This window comes from Periplaneta americana, chromosome 2 (assembly GCF_040183065.1).
Source record: "Periplaneta americana isolate PAMFEO1 chromosome 2, P.americana_PAMFEO1_priV1, whole genome shotgun sequence".
Lineage (NCBI taxonomy): Eukaryota > Metazoa > Arthropoda > Insecta > Blattodea > Blattidae > Periplaneta > Periplaneta americana.
Window position 1 is genome coordinate 104211276 of NC_091118.1, and position 23052 is coordinate 104234327.

Below are 23052 nucleotides of genomic sequence, written 5' to 3' on the forward strand. Positions count from 1 at the left end.
ACACTTAAAGTACACATGTATGTCAAGTAAAACATAATGTTAGTTGAAACATAGCAGTGAACATGATATTAGTAAAAATTACCTGTAAGCAAGTTTAAGTAAAAGGTTTTAGCACCTTCATCTTGAATATAATCTACCATCGAGACAAGATCTTTTTTTTTCTCAATAAGACTGGTAGGGGACTTAGCTGGTCAGGTGTGGGAAGGCAAGATGCCATATTACTTGAATGTTTGCTAAGTCTTCTTCTGTTTAGTTTCTTGGTGGAGTAAGTCATCCAGGGTTGCAGAACATTGTGATACCTGTGTGCGTACAGAAATAGGATTATCATGAGAAATTTGGAGCCTAATTACATTTGTGTTTTTCAACTCCAAATAGCCTTTAATAGAGTTTTTACTGGACTTAGGTCTTTAAACTATTCTTGTGTCATGTAACACACTGTGGATTGCTTGGACGAGCCTGAGTAATAAGTGTAACCTAGTCTAATGGTACAGTGCCTCTTGGACACTGCGTTTTCTACCATTCTTCGTTGTATTGATTTCATTTCCATGCATTTGTTTGCAAGGAATGCTGTTTGTTCATCGTGTGACATTTTATAGAATGATAAGAAAGCACCTTTCTCTTGTGCTAGGGTGAGAGTCTGGCATTGAAGTATTTCTGGTTTACATTTACACACTTGAGCATAAAATCATTACATACCTAGGTTTCAGGGTAAAGATAAGACATTTTGACTCGTTGAAAGAATCAAACCTATTCTGAACTAATAAATATAATCGATATCAGCAGCCTGCTGTAATCCTTGTTTTTCACATTAGTACAGTGGCAGATTAACTATGGTGGTAAGACGTATTTCGAAAGTGACACACGAGTATCTATAACTCATAAATAATAATATCAGGACTAATGTTACACATAATTGCCAATATACATCGTGTGATATATTTTTTTAAATAAATATCCCTACGTGAATTGCTATTGAAACAAGAGAAATAGGAATATCCAACGTTATTCTACTTATCAAGTTAGGTGTTGAATTCTCATCTTGAACAATTTTGTTCCTGCTTGTATATGATTTTCCACAACCCTTCAGTATCTTCATTTTATTATCCTAACATTCGTTATAATTTGCCTGTCTTCTTTTATCCTTGTTAACTTACGAAGTATGTATGGAGACAATGAACATCAGCCATCTTGCCAGCACGTCCAACATTATTTCACAGGTCAACATTTTTGACGAAAAATAAATGGACTTTCAGTTCAGATATTTCCACGAAACTGCGGCACTTTAAAGGCATATGGATGTACAACATTATTCCATCAAAACATCACTTTCGGAAAAAGTATGCTTACACATTATTCGAGGGATCTCTTCAATTGCAGGTGACACTTGTTGCAATATTTTATTTTCTGTCGTTATTCTTTTAATTTATAGGATATGCCTACAAATGTTAGACTGATTTTTACTTCATCTTCCACTGTGTACGATAATGTTATCTCGTCATTATAAATGTTAGCTGAAGTTGGTGAAAAGCCAAAACCTTGTCGGTCCCCTTGATTTGCTTCTATTCATTTATTGAATTTTTATGATTATATTTTAACTCATATCGAGGGTATCATGCTAGAAAAGCGTGTCAACAAAACTGCAAGTTTGCATTAGAGTCAAATAAATATGGGATGATTTCTCCTTTTCTTGCCTACATAACAAGGTACTTTCTTTGATTCATTCTCATGTTAATCGTGATTTTCAAGTGATTGTTTTCAAACATAAATAGCCTTCATCAAAATATTTGAATAATGTTGCTACGCCCTTTTGGTATGGTGTCCTCGATATGTATATATGTAAGTGTGTGTGTGTGTGTGTGTGTGTGCATATATCTGTCGTCGATTTGCAAAAGGGTTCAAAATAACAAAGTGTTAGGAAATCACAAAAGAAAAAAAAAAAAACATAACAGAATTAAAAATTTAAATGGTCATGGATCCTGAATGTATATATCCATAGTGATGTAATTAGAAAAGAATATATGAATATTTTAATTTAACTTAGTTATAGTTTGTTATTTTGGACATGTCCCCTTTTGTAAATCGACAACAGATATATATATATATATATATATATATATATAATATGCCTTGAACCAGTTTAATTAATTGTTTAGATGTCCATTTATTTCCATGTTGTCCCATAATTTATTTCCATAGGTTATAATTTATCGAACGCCTTGTTAAGATTGTTGGATGCGAAATGTGATCCCAAATTAAATTCACATTGTTAATTATATTTATAATTTATTTCAGAGCAAATACATTATCGGAGGCATTTATACAATTCATGCTGAACACTTAAGCTATAAAGGGTTCAGAATGCAAATGCAGGAACATTTTCAGTCTTTCATGATAAACGACTTACCGGTACATAACATTTTTTAACATTAATATCAGCTTTGAAATCTAATTTTCATAAATAGAACAATGTTAATTAGAAATTATGAGCACATAGCTACAGCTATTTTAATTACATGTGCCTGCTTAAACAGTAAAATATTTTAAATTACATATCATACATCTTGGATTATGAAAAGAGACTTGCATGTGTATTTCAGACAACAAAATTTCGTTCTCCTATTTGATCTGATAAATAATCCGTGGCGCTACAGCCCGTGAAGGGCCTAGACCGACCAGCCGGCTGCTTGCCTCACGCCCACATGCCGAAGCAGAGGTGGACGATCATCCAACCAGAATAGAGGTATCGTGTGGTTAGCACGATGATCCCCCCAGACGTTATAGCTGGCATTCACAACGGGATTTCGCTACCTATCGTAGCTCCCCAAGTGCATCACGATGCTGGGTGGGCACCGGTCCCATACACTGGCCGAAATTTCATGAGGAAATTTCTTCCACCATGAGGACTCGAACCAGCGCGCATTCCGTAACGCGAGTCCTTGGCAGGGTGCCTTTGACCACTACGCCACGGCGCGGGACTTTGGTCTGATAGTGAGTGATTTTATTTATGTATATATTTTGAGTAATAGAAGAAATCCGCGGCGCGACTGTCCATGAAGAGCCAAAGCTGACTACTCTACTTCTGGTCTCGCGACCATATACCTCAGCAGAGGTGAACGATCATCCCACCAATACGGCTGCAAATTATGATTAACACGATAACATCCCGGCCGTTATAGCTGGTTTTATAATACGCATTTCGCTACCCAACCTAACGCCGCAAAACATCACCGGTGGATGGATACCGATCACGAGTTCGATTCCGCCGACAATGAATCGTTTCAAACGTTATACAGAGTGTTTCAGAAATACACTGACAAACCTTGGGGGCATGTTCTTTACACCAAAACAAGAAAAAAATTCATATAAACATATGTCTGAAAATCCTTAGATTTTTAGTTATTAATGAAAGAACATAATGAAACATCTGTTTGATATTGTCAGCTTGGTAGCAAGTGTTGTAAATTAATCAATTCAGAAACTCATAACAATGAAAGTTTACGATCAACACGTTTCGAGGTGCAATCCAACAACTTACGTTTGTAACCGATAATAATTCATTTTGTTAGATAATTGAATTATGTTACCGATTCAAGTCTGCTGATTCACCCATTGTATCCTAGGTAGCTATGTGTTGCCAAGGAGACTTGTCTACTACAGGCATTTGTCCTTTGAACATTTGTTATGAGTTTCTGAATTGATTGAAGTTACAACACTTGCTACCAAGCTGACAATATCGAACAGATGTTTCATTATGTTCTTTCATTAATAACTAAAAAACTAAGGATTTTTGGACATATGTTTATATTAACTTTTTTTCTTCTTTTGGTGTGAGGAACATGCCCCCAAGATTTTTCAAAGTATTTCTGAAACACTCTGTATTTAGTGATCTATTGAAATAGAACTCAGGATATACAACTTTTTCCACTGTATGCAAAGTACTTAAAGGTGAGTGTGTGCAGCTCTCTGAGAACATTGTTCTGAGTATCATTCCTCATCTGAAATACGCGCCAGTTACTTCGTATGAAGTTCCATTTATAAGAACATTGTAACACAGGCACTCCCAACTGCTGACTCTGTGACGTCACACGTCTCTGCTTTCGAACTCCTTGAGATGGGAAGCATAATATGTAATAGGGCAGTATAAGAGGAGTGGCAGTGGAAAGGATGGAGATGTTTAAATACGAAGACAACACATTACTCTCTCTCATGTGCTCTTTCAGCTCTGCTCCGAGAGAGGAAACACGATCCGACGTCACAGATTCTCCAGTTGGAAATGACTGTAGTAACAGATAGAAGGCAATCGAATACCGCAGAAAATACGGAAAACTATTGTATTATTAATTGCTCCTCCAAACAATAATTAAACGAGATTGAATCACACGTGTATTTGTAATTTTTTTCAGGTATGTTTTCTTATCAGTGTGCAAAAATACATTTAATAAAGCTTAGATTTTTTACGTATGACACATTTATCTATATTTTCTGCCATTTTTAGCTACATAATTATGTAAGGATCCAGAAAAAAATTTTGGGTCACTTGAATTTTGTTTCTCGGTCTGTACACATAGCACTTCCTAATTTTCATACTACATAAAATCCGGGCTCTAGTCATTACTAACATAGTCTAGAAAACTAACTGTTGCGAATCATCTATGAGAAAATATATTATGTCAATATTGTGACCCTTAGATTTTTTGTTTCAAGTCTAATTTTCACATCTACTTAATATGGACACCATCATTTTCTTTCACAATATTGCAGTTGTGCAATGACCTTCTTACGTTAACGCAGATTTAATGAAATTATGCACCTTGTTGCTTAAGGGGTAGGTACAGCTTACAGCAGTAAAAGTTTGGAAATATTCAACATTTTTTCTCCATTATTTTATCTTCTACAATAATAAGAATTGGTATGTGTAAAACACTGTCCTTCTGTTAAGTTATATGAAAAAAAATTACGTTTTAAAAAAAATATTTACTCTTTTTTTTTTTTTTTTTTTTTTTTTTCAAAATTCATTTCACTGTGCAGTGATGAAGCATTTCCCACATAACTCAAAAACTATCCAACATTCTGTGATGAAATATTTTGTGTGTATTTATGCATGTCATATCTACCGTATGATGCAAGATCACTCCTCTAATTTTGATAGATTGTCTGATAAAAAATAAATTCATTTAACAGTATGGTCAAATATCATTATTTTCTTGTAACACAAAATTAAAAAATATATATTTAGTAAGGAATGTAGTTGAAAGAGGATGATATTGTAAACATGAGTTTCAGCAATAAAATAAAAGGAAGAGAACATGAAAAAGTTAACAAGTTTGAGTTATGAGGGAAACGCTTCATCACTGCACAGTGAACTGTCAACATTTTGAAGTCTGAAAAAAAATATATACCTATATACATATTTTTTTAAATCGAAAAAAAATATATACAGTGTTTTACACATACCAATTTTCATTATTGTACAAGATACAGTAATGGAAGAAAAAAAAAGTTGAATAAGTTATTTTAAAAAAATTACTGCTGTAAGCTATACCTAATCCCTTAAGCTATAACCTTGGCATAATCAGAACATGTGAGCTATAATTGAATTTTCTTCAACCCCATTATTTATTGTATTTATATGCCATGAATTTCTTGCTTTGAAAGTCTTTATACATTATTTTTCCTTTTATATTTTGTGCCTAGTTTCACGTAAGAAGAAAGAAAATGACAACTTTTTTATTTCCATTTTTTTGCTGAACAAATCTCTAAAAATAAAGTATGTTCTGTCTACGAATCCAACCGAATTCTTATACTTACATTTTATATCTTCTAACTGAATCTTTTGAGGGAACCTACAGCTCTGGTGCGGTCTTGTATCACGGTGCGACGGTATTTCTAACAAGCAGGTTAAGGAAAGAGAGGGTGGGGATATCGGAATTTCTCCCCTCGACTTGGACACTGGGCAGCAAGGACTCTCTGGCTTTAAACTTTAGTGAAGTCCGAAGCGTCCTTTGTAATTCGTGGGGGTTACGCCGAGCCTGTTCTTGTTTTAAACTCGAGTAACCTGCAAGGGGAGCTGTGAAGCAAAACAAAAAAAGACGTAGCAAGAACAAAGTTATTCAGAGCCCCGCATCAGATCCCTTTATTCTCGGTTATCGCTGAGCCTTTTAGTGTTTGTAAATGTTACTTAAGCAGGCATATCTATCTCCGTGTGGCGACGGCTGGGGGAACAACTGTCACTTTAATTACCCCAAAACGAACTCTAACCCATTCAAAATCCAACGAATTTCTTTTGTTTTAACTCTTTTTTTAACAATATTCCATGCTATTCTGTTCTATTTGGTTATGCTCTTTCATCTGTTCTGTTGCTTTTCTACTTCCTTGTGTTATCTTTAGCTACGTTGTTTTCTCTTCTATCCTGTTCAGTTGAAGTACCGTACGTGTAATTTCTTATTTTCTGATTTCATCCGTTCGGGTTTTAAATTTTCTGTTGTCTTATGTTTTCTACTGTTATGTCCCGTTCTGTTATCCTGTCTTATCATAAATAAAAAAATAATCCTTGGCGCTATAGCCCATTAAAGGCGTAGACCGACTAGCCGGCTGCTGGCCTCACATCCACATGACTCAGCAGAGATTAAAAATCATTCAACCAGTACTAGGGTATCGTTGGTCAGCAGTATGATCCCTCCAGCCGTTGTAGCTGGTTTTCGAAACTTTATTCCACTATGAGAATATCTCTCCAAATTTATCAGGATGCTGGGTGTGTACCGATCCCATACATTTACCGAAATTTAAATTTTTCTCCATGAGGCCTGAAAACAACGCTCAATTCTTAAAGCAAGTCCAGGCATAATGCCTTAAGGCAGCTCTACACTGCAGCAACCGTAGGCTATTACGCCGTATGTCGTACGATCTCATGCTTCAGGATGCTCACTTTGAGTATGGTGGCAGCACAGTAGCATACGGCTTGGATACCAATCCGCTTGTTGCTCCAGTTCGCAAGATTATCCATGATTGTTGGGTTCAGTTGTCCAGTCACATGCGGCACAATGACTTCGAATACAAATAAAACGAAGATTACAGCGGAAAACACATTTGTGGCATTTTCAGGATTATTACAAAGATAACAAGAAGAAGATGAAGTTGTAGGAAGAAATACCTAACTTTGAAGTTGAATTTTTCTATGAAGGAGCCAAAGACATCTCTCACAAATACAGACTGATCAATGGATGCACTTCGCTTCTCTGTTTTCTTCTTGACGATGACGTTTACCTGTTCAGAAATTTTACTCTTATGAGTAAAGAGGACTTCGATTACTTTCTGAGCTATATTACTATTGACGAAAATCTGTCGGCACCTAATCTTTCTTGAGTACGTTTCCTTTTCCTGTTAAAAAGTAGGTTAGGTCGCAGCACCGATATCTGTTTGCACTGACACCTGTGCAGAAACTCACTCAAAAATTGACGCAACCAGTCGCACTGGGTGTATAGAAGTCGGCAGCATATTGCAACGATTTCTCCCTGACAACGAGCTGTATGATAACTCAGGTGGCAACAAATAATCGCAGGCTATAGCATGTAACTAAATCTTCAAGTTGTCTCAATGTAAAGGCTCCTTCAGACCATGACACTACTGCGCGAGACAAGTTAATTTATATTATTATTTATTATATTATATCCTATTTTTTTTGTAGGGTTGTTATGTTCTCTTATGCTAGTTTGCATTCTGTTATGAACTATATGAAAGGAATATATTAAAGTTGATGCTTCCTTGCAATAACAAATCATAGACATATTTCTACTCGTATAACCAGTAAATTGCATGCATTGGTATATGAATAGCTTGAAATTCATTCATACAGCTGAATAGGATGTCTTTCTGCTTAAAGCCTCAGACATTTAAAACATTCTTGTACATCGACACTGAATTTACTAAAAGAGATCAGTTTACAACTTTCCAAATAGGAGTAAAAATTTTACCACTGTACACAATTTTATACCAGAAACTAGCTTTATTTTTAGTTTTCTTTTCAGACATAACTCATATGGCCATACATCTCAAGCCACCGATTATTTGCAATAGTAGCAGTAGCAGTAGCTGCTGCTGCTGCTGCTTTCAAGTTCAAATGTTATTCTGCGTCGAAATTTAACATGGACAAGAAATGGCCGATAGATTTTGCCAGTACTTGTAGGCTAGCTCTTTTTCAGGAAAGAGTTATTTTTCTTGCTTTTTTTGTCCAATTTTTATCTAAGTAATTCCTGTTTTATAATTGTGTTAAACTTTGTACTTTTGTTGAATTTTAGTTTTATTTTATTTTATTTTATTAGACCTACAAAATAGTTATTTAGGCTATAGGAACTGCTTCCGAAGACGAGCTTGGTGAGACGAGTATGCGCTATATTTATTTTATATATTAATTTTGTATTGTAATACGTGACAATAAATGCAACACAAAATACGTGCCATAACTTGTGGCCATAGGAAGCAGTGTTAGGACTTCATCGCCCTTTGAAGTCCACCGTTCTCGGCGGGTTTGAACCCGTGAACCTCGGAACCGACAATTAGCTTGGTAACCACACAAAACATCAAGAATGACAATTACTTATCAAGACACTCATTTTTCATACAGTTTACTGATTAACTGCACAGAAATAGTGCAAACTAGGGATTACAAACTCAGTATCATCACAGTCGTTACATTCTCTCAAATATGACACTATTCTGCACAGATTAAAGATACCATTAGGGGGAAAGGAACTGGCCACCCTACTCCATTATCTCCTGGCCTAGTTGCCTCATGAGTGATGCGTTATTGGTGTTACTCATTATGTTCAAACCTGTCTTCGGACAGTTGACTAAACAACAACAACATCACCACCATCACCACCACCATCACCACCACCACCACTATACCACCGTGATGATTATTATCATCTTCAAGGTTTAGGCCAGATGACCTTCTCCTCCCTTAGTGAAAGTGTCTCCTCATCTTCTATGGTATCTTGCAGTGTTCTTCTCTCCCTTTCGCTTGTAGTTTAAAATCTTCTTTGGAAATCTGTCGGCACTCATTCTTGAAATATAGTTTCTCCTGTTTTGTTTTTGACTAGTTATGTCGTTGAAATTTAAAATGTCCAATTCTTTTCTTATGTAGCACAGTATATACGGTTTAAAAATTTTCATTTCGTCAGCACTGATACTGCCATCACCTTGTAGAATTTCATTTGAGTTGATTTCAGTGATATCTGACGGAAATGTACCAGGCACAAATTCCATAATTTGGGACATCTGGCCGACATCTACGGCTGACCACTAGGATCCAGAATACAAAGCAGAGGTTATATTAAAAAATAAAGTACAATATGATTTGCGGAGAGAATACGGAACAATGATAAATTTAAAAATAAAGTACAATTTGATTTCGGAGAAATATGAGATGAAAGTACAATGAAGAGTAATGAAATGAAGTAAAAAAAAAAAAATATTACTTAGTGGTATACAAGTGATTGTGTAAAGTGGATAATGAATCTCTAAATACCATTAGACATATTTTGTTAATGTCCTCATTAGAAAATTTAAGAGAAAGGAGAATGGTTTTTGTTAACTTAAATGAAGTTCCCCTAGCGCCAAAAAGAAATATTTATTTTGTATCTTTCACTAAAGTGAGGAATACATGGATTGTAAATAGACTTCTTTTCATCGTTAATGTTATTGGCTTGTTGATAATCCTTCTCAGTGGTGTCAAGAATGAGGCTTCTTTGATTCCGGCGATCGATGGCTATAATGTCTGCTCTTCTCGTTGACCCATTCTCAGCCAAGCAGTGCACTTCTTCGTAAACCTCCCACTTTGCCTTCCGAAGAGTGGTTGCGATGGAGCTTCTCACTTTATGGTGGCTATTGTTCCTTAGTAGTTCTCCTTTAGGGCAATAACCCAAAACATGCCCAAGGGTTTCTACTTCGCTGCATCCTGGATGACGACAGTTTTGATCTTGGAAGGAATGAACTGGCACAGATCGCACTGCTGCGATGTTTGTGGACAACTTTATGGCATTGGTCCACTCTGGCATTATATCATGAGGAATTAAAATTTTATTGTGTGAAAAAAGAACATATTTACCCACACATATTGTCTTTCCATGTGCCATATTAGTTATATTTTCCGTTATAATTTAATTCTATGTAATTATTTATAACAACAACAATTATTGCGGATTTATTTCTCCGTGAGCTACATAAATGAAATTAAAAGTAGCGTCGTCTTGTCTCTCTTGTACGCTTCTCTTTTGTATTTTATTACTTAACTTTAACAAAAACACAGGCATATGATGTTATGAAATCCGTACAGCTTGAATCATGAAATGATCGCTAGATATTTACGCAGCTTTCCTTGTTAATGACATAACGTTCCGAGGTAATATGATAATACCAATAATTTATATAGCGTTTAAATTACAGACTTATGAGGTTGAGGAATTCATGGCTTCAGTTTCTTTGTTCACTATCTACTTCACCGGATCTTCTGAGAATCAAATCCGGACCCATTTAGTTAAGAAGCCACTAAGCTATGGTCGGATCGCTGTGCTATTGGTCTGGTCGACACAATGTGGTGATGTTTTGTTGGGTAATTTCCACGAATTGTCCATGAACGGAGCAAAGTTTGCTTCTCCTTCGAAACCTTCCTGAACGGATGCGCATATCAGAGCAAAAACAAGTTTAGTAGCGAGTCTTGTTTATTTTATATGACTTGCACTTCCAAGTCAAAGTTTGTGCTGCAAAAACTATGCAGTTACTGCAGCGTCTGCTATTGTTATGGATGGCAGCTACTTAAAACGGATTTAGATTTTAGTCCAAAACATCCCTGACACTGAGGAAGTATTATGAGGGTCCGTGCAAATGACCTCGACGACTCGGGACACAAATCCTATCCATAAATCAGGATGTTTCTTTGTGACGTTGCTTGTGGTGGTGTGGGAGAGCGGCATTGATAATTCTGAACTAGTAGCAGGCGGAATGTGGAGGTACAGTTCATCATACAGACTTGTTCATTGCGCTGGCATGTTTCCTCTTATTGTCAGAGTTCTGATAATGGCAAGTATTCACGAATGCAGCAATTCTTTATTTACGTAATTTGTCTTTAAAGTGCAGACGACACACTATTTAACGACACCTAAGCAATTATGTTTAGATGCACCAACATTATCACATCTCTGTCTTAATCATCATATCACGACTATTATCATAATTTAAGGGTTCAGAGCTATAGTGGGCCAAGCGCCATTTATTAAAAACGCAGAAAGCAAGGGTTAAAGTTAAGTGAATACCATAGTTTAATGAAGATTGACATCAATTAGTTTTAATGTGCATTCTTTATACAGGGATATCATTTTATTTTTACTTCAATTTTTATTGTACCAGAGTTTTTGAATGTACTTCACTCCCACCCCTTCTACTAATGAAGTTCAACCGTCCTCCACACAGACCCAAGACCGCATATACAGTCATAGTAGCCTTACGGTCATAGTAAACTGTACGTTCCAAAATATGTTTACGTTTCCAGTGACGAAAGAGCTTTCATTATTGAATCATTTTCGCACAGATACTGTCGTCCATTTGCCTACGTCACATCCCGGTTTCCCTAACCAGCTTCTATTCGTCTCTCTGTAAAGGTTAGTGGGTGGGCTGTCTTAAATGTTTTCTGCGAACATTAATTTCTGTTAGGAATTGGACGTCTACGTAATATTATACAACTGTTTAAAATAACTTAAATAAAAGGGCCTCGTTAAGTAATTAACTGTCACGTGATTTTTCCCCTTTGTACGACCCTGCGACGTGACCACTTGGATAGATAGATAGCATGTCTGAGTAATTTTATCTTTTCGGATCGGGCAGAAGTGAAGACTGAATATACAGAACGTAAGGTACTCTTTTATAGAGTAGGTACAGAATTATTTCAACATGAGTTACTAGTACGAAGGACGAAACTGGTAATTGGAATTAGGTACAATTGTCTATAGTGCGATAATATGCACATTAGAACTGAAGCCTGTATCGAAATGAACGGCCACCGTTTTCAGAATTGTGTTTAAATATCTATATTATGATTATTTTTCAATTTAACTTCATTTTCTACAGTGTACGCTAATGTGCTGTAGACAGTACAATATACACTGCATAATGAATACGTCCGCATGGCCAGCTCAGTTCGTGAGTAAAAACACTCATTGTTAATACAGTACTGTATTTTGGTTAAACAAAAACCTAATGAAAATGGTCAAACTCAAAATCGCGAGATTTCCTAGTTACCGTAAATGGATGAACTACTTTTTTTCCCTCCTATACGTAGTAAAGTGATTTTTTTGTATTTTACGCCAATATCATCGAACTCCAGTCGTGGAAGGGGGTAGCAAACGGTGTTTCCGGTTCTCAGCCGATCCAAAGGTATAGCCAGGTTAATATTAGAAATGTTATTAAAAATAAAATGATATCCCTGTATTACTTGCTATATGTTTCATTAAGTTATAGTTCTCACTTAATGTTAATCTATATTTTCTCCGTTTTTAATTCATGGCATTTAGCCCACTATGGCTCTGAACCCTTCAATTAGTAGTTCCTTTTTATATATTGTGAATCATACGGTCAGCATGGTGGAAAAACAAGGAACTCGTGACGTTTTTATTTATTTAACGATGCCACATCAACTACAAGGTTATCTAGCATCAGTGGAATTGTGATAGCGAGATGTTACTTGTTGAGATGAGGCCGAGGATTCACCATAGATTACCTGACATTCATATTACGTTGGAGAAAGTCTCTGAAAAACCCAATCAGGTAATCATTCGAAGCGAGAATCGACCTCACGCCCGAACGCAGCTCCTGTTTGGAAGTCAAACTTGCCGACTGAGGTACGCGGGTGGCTATGTTGGCCCCTGAACCACTGAAAATGCCACGTTGATGGTGGTTATGGTGTATTTTAGTTGGCTATTTAACGACGCTTCATCAACTACTAAGTTATTTAGTGCTGATAGAATTGGTGGTAGCAAGATGGCATTTGGCGAGATGAGGCCGAAGATTCGCCATAGATTTCCTGACATTCACCTTATGGTTGGGGAAAACCTCGGGGGAAAAACCCAACCAGATGCAATTAGTATAATCAGCCCAAGTTGATGTCGAACCTACTCCCGAATTCGTTTCCGGATTAACAGGCAAACGCGTCTACCGCCTGAGCTATGCCGGTAGCCGGTTGTAGTGATGACGGTCGCGGTGATGATAGGAGTGGTGATATTGATAAATAGAAAGGAAGAAATATTAGACCTATACTGTAGTTTGTATAATCTATTTTAAATAACATACCAAGTTGAACACGTCCGTATTGACTCACACTTCAATTTTGACAGGTTTTCTTACTTTCTTTGTCTTGAATATAAAGCTTAAAAAATCATGCGGATACTCTAAATTTAATAATAAAATTCTATTCCGCAGAAGATGCTGTGCAGTAAGAAAAGAATGCTACATAACCACACTCTTAGCATCTGCAATGAAATAAGCAATTGCAGTTGATAAAGTGATGTTGTTCCAACTAACACTGCAGTCAAGTTCCTGGATTAGTTGTTTGCTGCGGGGCTTATTTCAAGGAAACAGCTAGGTCTACTAATACCTCGAAGTTCCTTAACAAAGTCCTTAGAGAACATATCACACACAAAAGAATAACATAAATTCCCTATGGTAACTGTGCCTCCTACAACTGCATACGATGCAACTACAGTATTCAATGTCACATACAATTCAAACCATAATCCCTCAAATACATCGTTTCGGATTTCTCCAATGTCATTAAAACAGAAGTACCAATCGGATTTTTACGTAGGACGATACACTGTTCAACCATCAAGGTAGAATAGTGACATCTTTTTCAGCCTCGTCAGTAATTGAGAACAATACTTTCAATGGAATACTATCGCCTCTTTGAGAACCAATTTGGTTCACTAACTGACAGTTAGGACTATTGCTTAAACAGTTTCATCGCTCCTTTTGCGGCTGAAAATATTGACAAGAAATCAACTGATTAAATACATTATATTACGAAAATACAGAACAACCATGCCTTTTCTTTGCCTCGTCTTCTGCATGGGAAATCAATATTCCTCAATTTCTACCATATTCCTTACTTTTAGCTTAACTTAATTATTTTTCCTTATCTTTCTTTACCTTATTATACCTTATTTATTTATCTCAGCATTACATTTTCTTATGTTACTGCACATTAATTTATCGCGATCTCCCTTGTCTTACGTTAATCTGGATTTTCTTTTACCTTCTTTAGATTATTTACCTTCAATTTTCTATGCAACTGCTTTAAGTTCTCTTATTTTGTTTCCTTGCGGATTTTCATTTTCCTATCTCATGTTATAGGCTATGTAGCCTATTATATTGTTAATATCCTTCACAAGCTGTGCTTCACCTATCTGCTGTTTTACCTTACTTTATATTACCTTCCTTAGAATTGTAACAGATCTGTCTTACAGATATATTATAATAGATGAATAAATATATCATATCATATCATATCATATCATATCATATCATATCATATCATATCATATCATATCATATCATATCATATCGTCCACACCTGTGGAGTAACGGTCAGCGCGTCTGACCGCGAAACCAGGTGGCCCGGGTTCGATTCCCGGTGGGGGCAAGTTGAGGTTGAGGTTTTTTCTGCGGCTTTCCCTCAACCCAATATGAGCAAATGTTGGGTAACTTTCGGTGCTGGACCCCGGACTCATTTCACCGGCATTATCATCTTCATCTCATTCAGACGCTAAATAACCTAAGATGTTGATAAAGCGTCGTAAAATAACTTACTAAGCATATCATATCATATCATATCATATCATATCATATCATATCATATCATATATCATATCATATCATATATATCATATAATATCGTATCGTATCGTATATTATATCAAATTATACATATCATATATATCATATGAAGAGCCACTGCAAGAATGATGGATGTCACTTTCTTGTCGAAAATGAACCAAGACTGTCAATGCATAGCTTAAGATATATAGAATGTACATAGAGAGTTATATGGCATTAACACTGATAGTCACTGTCCAGTAATGATCGGAAAATCACAGTTAAGCTTTGAGCGCTAAGCATTTCAAACTTTCAATTGCTTCTCCTGAAAAATGTATTCCAAATGTCATCTATCATTCTTGCAATAGACTCTTCATATATTACCGTCCGTTATTTTCGTTTACCTTCCTGAAAATAGCTTTATCTTACTCTCCCTTGCCTCCTCCACACAACCATATTTTATTTTCCTTACTTTACATTATTTCATGTTACCGCCTACCGGTGTAGCCTAGGAGTAAAGAGAGGAAATCCTGATGCGAAATTTTTTGTGTGTCTGGATTCCAATCCCGTTTGGGCCGATTACCTGGTTAGGTTTATTCCAAAGTTTCCTCAAAATATAAAGAAGAACGTCAGGTAATGTCACGGGAAATCTTCGTATTCATCACGTCGAAAAGTAATTCACTATCTTCAGTCTAACCAATAACTTCATGCTTTTTAGGGAATCGTCAAAAAACCGATTCAAAACCTTCACATTATCTTACCTTACTTCGATTTCCTTTGTTTTGCCAGTATTACATATTTTCATTTTCTCTTGCTTTACTTAATATGCCTTTAGATTACATCCTTTTGCCATCCTCAATAGTCTGGCGAATACTGTGAGTTCAAACGAGGCAGAGGACGATAAAATGTTAAGATGACATCCTTGGGGAGACAAGTAAAGTTGTGGGTCTCGTGTCGTAGACTTCGGCCTACGGCATGTACATAAAGAACCTGATAGACAGCTCCAGGCAAAATTCGTCAGTCATTTCTCATCCACTTTGTATTTAGACGTAATTATTAAATAAAATAATATTAAAACACTTTCACATCTACTTCATATTACCATATTTGTTCACACACAACGGTTAAAAAAATTTCTGTAACAAATTTTAGAAAAATACATAGTTTTTACTACATTGTATTGTCTTGTATTCATTCATTCATTCATTCATTCATTCATTCATAGTGTTCTGCCCAATGGTAGGTATTTCACATCAAGCCCAGTAGTCTCAAATCTTTTCTATTTTCTGACTTCCTCTTAGTCTCCGCATATGATCCATTATATCTTAATGTCGTCTATCATCTGATATGATCTTCCACGAATTTTTCTCTCGTTCACCATTCCTTCCAGTGCATCTTTCAGTAGGCAGTGTCCTTTCAGCCAGTTCTTTTACTCTTCCTGATCAGTTTTAGCATCATTCTTTCTTCACTTACTCTTTTCAACATGGGTTTATTTCTTATTTGATCAGTCCATTTCACACGCTCCATGCTTCTCCATATCCACATTTCAAACGGTTCTAGTTGCTTCTCTTCACTTCGTCGTAATGTCCATGTTTCTACTCCATACAATGCCACTCTCCACACAAAGCACTTCACTAGTCTCTTCCTTAGTTTTTTCCAAAGGTCCGCAGAATATGCTCCTTTTTCTATTAAAAGCTTTCCTTTGTTATTGCTATCTTCCTTTTGACTTCTTGGCAGTAGTTCATGTTACAGCTTGTATTACAGCTCAGATATTTGAAGCTCTACTGCCTAATTTAGAATTTGCACGTTTACCTTTTATTGTATTAAGGTATTAAGGTTAATTTTAGTATTAAGATATATTTTGGCTTTGATGTTCCTTTATATCTTTATATTTTTAATTAATTTTGCCATTAGACTTGTCTTTGTCGCCTTTATATTTCATGTATATTTATTGTACTTTTTATTGAATATCTATTGTTGCATTTATAAATTTGCAATAAGTTATAAATTTATAAATATACTGTATTAAATAATTTTGTGTATGTGAACATTGTAAATGCGTTTATCTGTGTATGTTCACACCTATGAACGAATGAATGATTTCCCCTTTTCTTGTACGTATTACGTTACATCGTCATTAAATTAACTTATTCTAGTTACCTATTAATTTGAGAAAAATTCGTTCCGGCACCGGGAATAGAACCCGGCTCGAACCAGCCTGCACGCTGAGCGCTCTTTCCGACTGAACTATGCCGGGACACGATCCACGGCGCCGGCCGAACTCTCCTCATTTTTCTCAAATTAATAGATAATATAGGCTTACATCGATTACTAACCCAAATAGTAGTCGTGATTACTCAATGAGGATGGCGAGACCTCATATATGAATATATATATATATTTTTTTTTTCTAGTTAACTTGCATTTCTCATCGTATCTTCTCTTCTTACTTCACACAAGCTGAGGCATTTCCAGCGTACTATTTGTAAAGTGTGATAATATTTTATGAATTGAATGAAATAAGTATGCTTATTTAAACAATCAAATAGCTTATTATTTTTCACTTTTGCTGGAGTTTATTTAAACACCCTGTGTTTAAAATATTCCCACAAGAAAAAAATCTGGAAGTGTCAAATCTGGTGACAAAGAGTATCGTCTTGTTGAGCGACTAGGGCTCCGCTGCAATGCAATCCTTACTCTTTCGATTTTCTACAGTCATCACTGTCATTTTATGAGGATGAGATTTTTTAAACTGTTCCATGTTTATTTATTTTATTTATTTATTTAACCTGGTAGAGAAAAGGCCATCAGACATTCTCTTCCCCTCTACCAGGGGATTACAACTACAATATAAAGAATACAATTACAATTAATATAATATTATATAAATGTATGCTCATTTATCGTTTTGCGTGAAGGTGCTGGTTTCGGTCATCCTGATCACCGAACTTGTACTGTACAATATTGTTTCTGTTCCTATAAACTACTCCATAATTTGCAGAATCGGCCAAATCTCCATTGCAAACTAAACCAAAATAATGAATCAATTTCCGCTACGTTAATTTTTTTCACCATGACCTTAATTAATTGAAGGCCTCACTGGATAAAGGATGTAACATCAAGATAATTAAATATGTGACTTTGATGGAAAAAGTTGTTATTAAGCATTTATTTATAACAATAATTGATTGCATCCAATAAATAAATAATGGTTCAGCTAGTAAATATAGGATTATAAAATTTGTTTAAAATTTTTCAGTCCTATGATTTATCATTTTTATTGCAAATTAATATTTGCTAATACACATTACTAAAAGAAATATATGAACGTTTTCGCCCATGCGGCATCATCAGATACTTAATTTTTTTTAACGATATCTAAACGTAAGTCCAATGTAGAATGTATTCACTGTGATGTAGTAAATATAACTCATGATTTTAATTTTATTGTTATATCACACACAAATTCATCACAGCAATACAATCTACATTGGACTTACGTTCAGATATCGTTAAAAACAATTAATTATCTGATGATGCCGCACTGGCGAAAACGTTCCTACATTTCTTTTAGTAATGTGTATTAGCAAATATTAATTTGAAATAAAAATGATAAATCATATGATTGAAAAACTTTAAACAAATTTTATAATCTTGTAACCGATTTATCTGAAAACCAAAATGAATTGTAAAATAATAAATATAGGCCTGACGATATGTACCACTAAAATTATTTTCCTTTCTCCTGTAGATTTGTTGGTTATTTCTTTATTTCGGGGAGATTTTCAATTAGTAATAGGCCTTCCAAATTAAACATTGTTCGTAAAAAGTATCTCACTCTGTATCATTTCGAGTTACTTTGCCACATTGCTTCTTACTCCGTATTTCTCTGTACCCAGCTTTACATAATCTTAACTAACCATCCTTATCTTACCACAATTTATCTTAATTTATTAAGCTTACCATATATTACATCACTTTACATTACTAGGCCCTATGTCATATCAGATCTTCTGCTTTGTCTCATTTTCGTTACATTACTGGGGAAACAAGAACATTTGAGTTTCATGAGACAGCAGTAAGTAGTCCCAACCTAAACCCTCTTCTGTTGCTAATGAATGGTCGTTACATTACCCAGTACCTTATCCCTCTTCTCTTGCATTATCTTCCCTCAATTAAAGTAATGCTAGAAATTTTATTACTTATTACGTTCATATTTTATAATTGCTAAATATTTTTGTTAATATGTAGATTGGATATGATACTGCTTAAATTCTTACAGTTTTTGTTAAGACTTAAAATCTGTTTCCTGTTTTTTTTATTCATCGAAAGAGTGCCCAAAATTTTCCTCTAAAAAAAGGAATACGTACTGCCATTCTGTAACCACCATTTTCTTGTTTCTCCTCTTTTTATTTAAGGGGTTAGGTTTTTGGGGTTGGGGTGTTTTTGTATCCCGCGTGTATAGGGTACTAGTCTCGGGTTGTATTGATCTAGCTGCTGCATGGCCCGGCAGCTCCCATCCCCCCTATCTCACCCCCTGCTGTATTAGATAAACACCATCTCGTTCCTCTGCTTCTACATCCCTCCCACACCCCCTAGTTTCTTTCACCCTCTCTCGCAGAACACCCCGTTTTCTCCTTTCCTATAATAAAATGGTCCTTTGTACACGATACCAAGAGCACGCTTCGCCTGGACAGCGTTTTGAAGCTCCTGTTTAATTATTTGCGTGCGTCCTGCTCCTAATTTGGACTATGGGAAAGAATTATTATTTTCTATACCTCGATGCCACATTTCAGCAATCTAAAAGATTACTGTAGAAAATGACAAAAATTTGCATGGTTCTAGAGATGCATATGCGTCAGTGGCGGAACCTGTCCATTTTGTAATTCTTCGTCAAAAGTTTCAAATGTCTAATGGAATACTTTGAGGAGATTCAGGTATTGTATTTCAGATGCATAGCTTAAGAATTTTTCTGCATCAAGTAACAAATCCATTTAGAGAAAACTTTAATAATAATAATAATAATAATAATAATAATAATAATAATTATTATTATTATTCTTATTATTATTATTATTATTATTATTATTATTATTATTATTATTATTATTATCATTCACAAAATCCACAAACGATTAGAGAAAACACGGAAATTTTACTTGAAGCAAGTAATGCGATAGATTTGGAAGTAAATCCGGAAAAGACAAAGTATATGATTATGTCTCGTGACCAGAATATTGTAAGAAATGGAAACATAAAAATTGGAGATTTATCCTTCGAAGAGGTGGAAAAATTCAAATATCTTGGAGCAACAGTAACAAATATAAATGACACTCGGGAGGAAATTAAACTCAGAATAAATATGGGAAATGCCTGTTATTCAATTGAGAAGGTTTTGTCATCTAGTCTGCTGTCAAAAAATCTGACAGAATTTATAAAACAGTTATATTACCGGTTGTTCTGTATGCTTGTGAAACTTGGACTGTCACTTTGAGAGAGGAATAGAGATTAAGGGTGTTTGAATATAAGGTTCTTAGGAAAATATTTGGGGCTAAGAGGGATGAAGTTACAGGAGAATGGAGAAAGTTACACAACGCAGAACTGCACGCATTGTATACTTCATCTGGCATAATTAGGAACATTAAATACAGATGTTTGAGATGGGCAGGGCATGTGGCAAGTACGCGCGAATCCAGAAATGCATATAGTGTGTTAGTTGGGAGACCTGAGAGAAAGATGCCTTTGGGAAGGCCGAGACGTAAATGGGAGGATAATATTAAAATGGATTTGAGGGAGGTGGATTATGATGATAGAGATTGGATTAATCTTGCACAGGATAGGGACCGATGGCTGGCTTATGTGAGGGCGGTTCCTTGTAAGTAAGTATTAAAAATAACGATGTCTTGCTTATTTATTTACATACCACATCTCATCTTTATGTTGGGATGTGTTTTCTAAATGGTTAAATAATTTTGTGACAGTATATTTTCCTCCTGGACATCTCGCATATTATGTTGGTAGTTAGGATATTAATAAGATCTAACATTAAAATGAATCTTGGCTGACAACATGAGATTCGTTGCTTCGACCTAATAGTTTAGGATTTATGAGACCTAACCTAAAAATGTATTTTGTTTGATCGCGTGAAATGATTAATACAAACTCCGAAAACCGAATTCCACTTTGAAATATATGCTTAAGAATACTTAAGCCCCTACGCGTAATAATTTTGCTATTCTAGTTATAATTGCTATCTCGTGCGCAGAATTCCTTTTTCATTACCTTCTTTTTTAGTTCGTTATATATATATATATATATATATATATATATATATATATATATGAACTTTAGATTCCGGAGGCGTAGATTGAATGGCACCCGCTTCCTTTCATGGAAGATTCACTGCCATGCTATTTTCTCTATTTCACATTATTGTAATAAAAGTCTAAACACGAAAGAACTTAATTAAAATATAAAATGTTATTGCCCAAGGGCATATATCACACTAAATATGTGATATTTATTAATATTTACCTAATTATAATCTTGAATTGTAACCACAAAACAAAAAACACATAAAATAACTGTTATATATTAATATCATCATCATCATCATCATCCTTGCATGTATTGGGCCTAGTGGCCCGTTACGGTGTCTTGCCAACGCTTGAACGGTCTGCCCAAGGATCTCTTACCCACAGTACGGTAATTTAAAATTTGGCGTGGAATTCTAGAACGAGGCATTCTGATGACATGTGATCTCTAGTTTTGTCTGTATTTCTGTAGGTATTCCGTAATCGGTTCAATCTGCAGTTCTTTCATAATGTCAAAATTTTTAATGTGATCCATTCTCGTGTATCCCGCTGTACGACGCATAAATTTCATTTCTGCCGCCGTTAATCTTTGTGAATCAATATTACGAATCGTCCAACCTTCACTACCGAAACAGAGTATAGGTCTGGCCAATGTTTTTCTGGTGGAGGATTCTCATCATTAAATATTCTGTTCACGAAATGTAAAAATCCATTATTAAAAGCATCTTCTGCTTACTTGAATAATTCCAAATTGATACCATCTTCCCCAGGTGCCTTATTATTTTTACATTGTGATAGCACTATTTGTACTCCATTCAAAGTAAAATTTTCCATGTCATCATTACCTATAAGAATTTGGAGAGCATAAAATTGCATTCTTTTGCTGCCATAAATCTTGAAAATAATGAGACCATTCCTCCAAATGGATTGTATTAATTTAACTCTTTCTTGTAATTAATAGTAATATGATATTCATTGATTATTTGTAAGTTAAAATTTCACTAGCTTTCAGTAACCAGTTCAGAAATCTAGAACAATTTGAATTTTCAGAATTTGCACTACCGACAACTACTGTCACTACTGTCAACACAACAATTAGAAAAACAATACCAGTTGTAGTATTTCTCAGTACCGAAATTTGAAACGAAATTGGCAAAAGAAAATTCAACCTACAAATTAGAAAATCGCCATAATCCACTAGCACATTTAGTAATGGGTGGGGGAAATAGGTTTCACCCTTAGAGTACTAAGTAAACAAACACTATTAAGTCATAATGGCATTATAAAATTGCGAAAATGAAGAAATTGTGAATAAAATTTGCAGTCGAAGTTTTTACAGAATATATACGGATTCGAATCCTGTTACCTCTAGTAAGATGACATCGACAGATAAAAATGTGGCTGGGCTTAATACTGCTAATGTGAACACTCCGCCACTGATAGATGTGCGTGAGTTTCCCGTCAAAAGAGTGGCGTGGAATTACTTGCGAACATGTCTCCCCCCTTCCAACTCCCCATCTGCCTGGATATGTGATTGGGAAAAGATGACAGAGTTTTATATCAAGTAAATAGATGAGACTTTGTTTGCAGAGAGGTAGGAACGCACTCATTCTCCACTTTCACTAATTAGGTTTGAACGGTGATTCTGTGTTTAAAAAGGAAGAATATGCGCACCAGGAAACAAAGGAAGGGAGTCCGGACGCAGCCGGCTGAATCTAATTGTTCGCTGTGGTCAGCGGCCTGAAGGAAAATATTCAAGGAATGGAGATCCGGGGCGCCGAAGAGAGCAAGAAACACAGTGTTGAAGATGGACATTACAGAATAGAAGTTATCGGTTCCAGAACAATAGGGAAGTGAAGTGAAATGTTTATTTGAAATG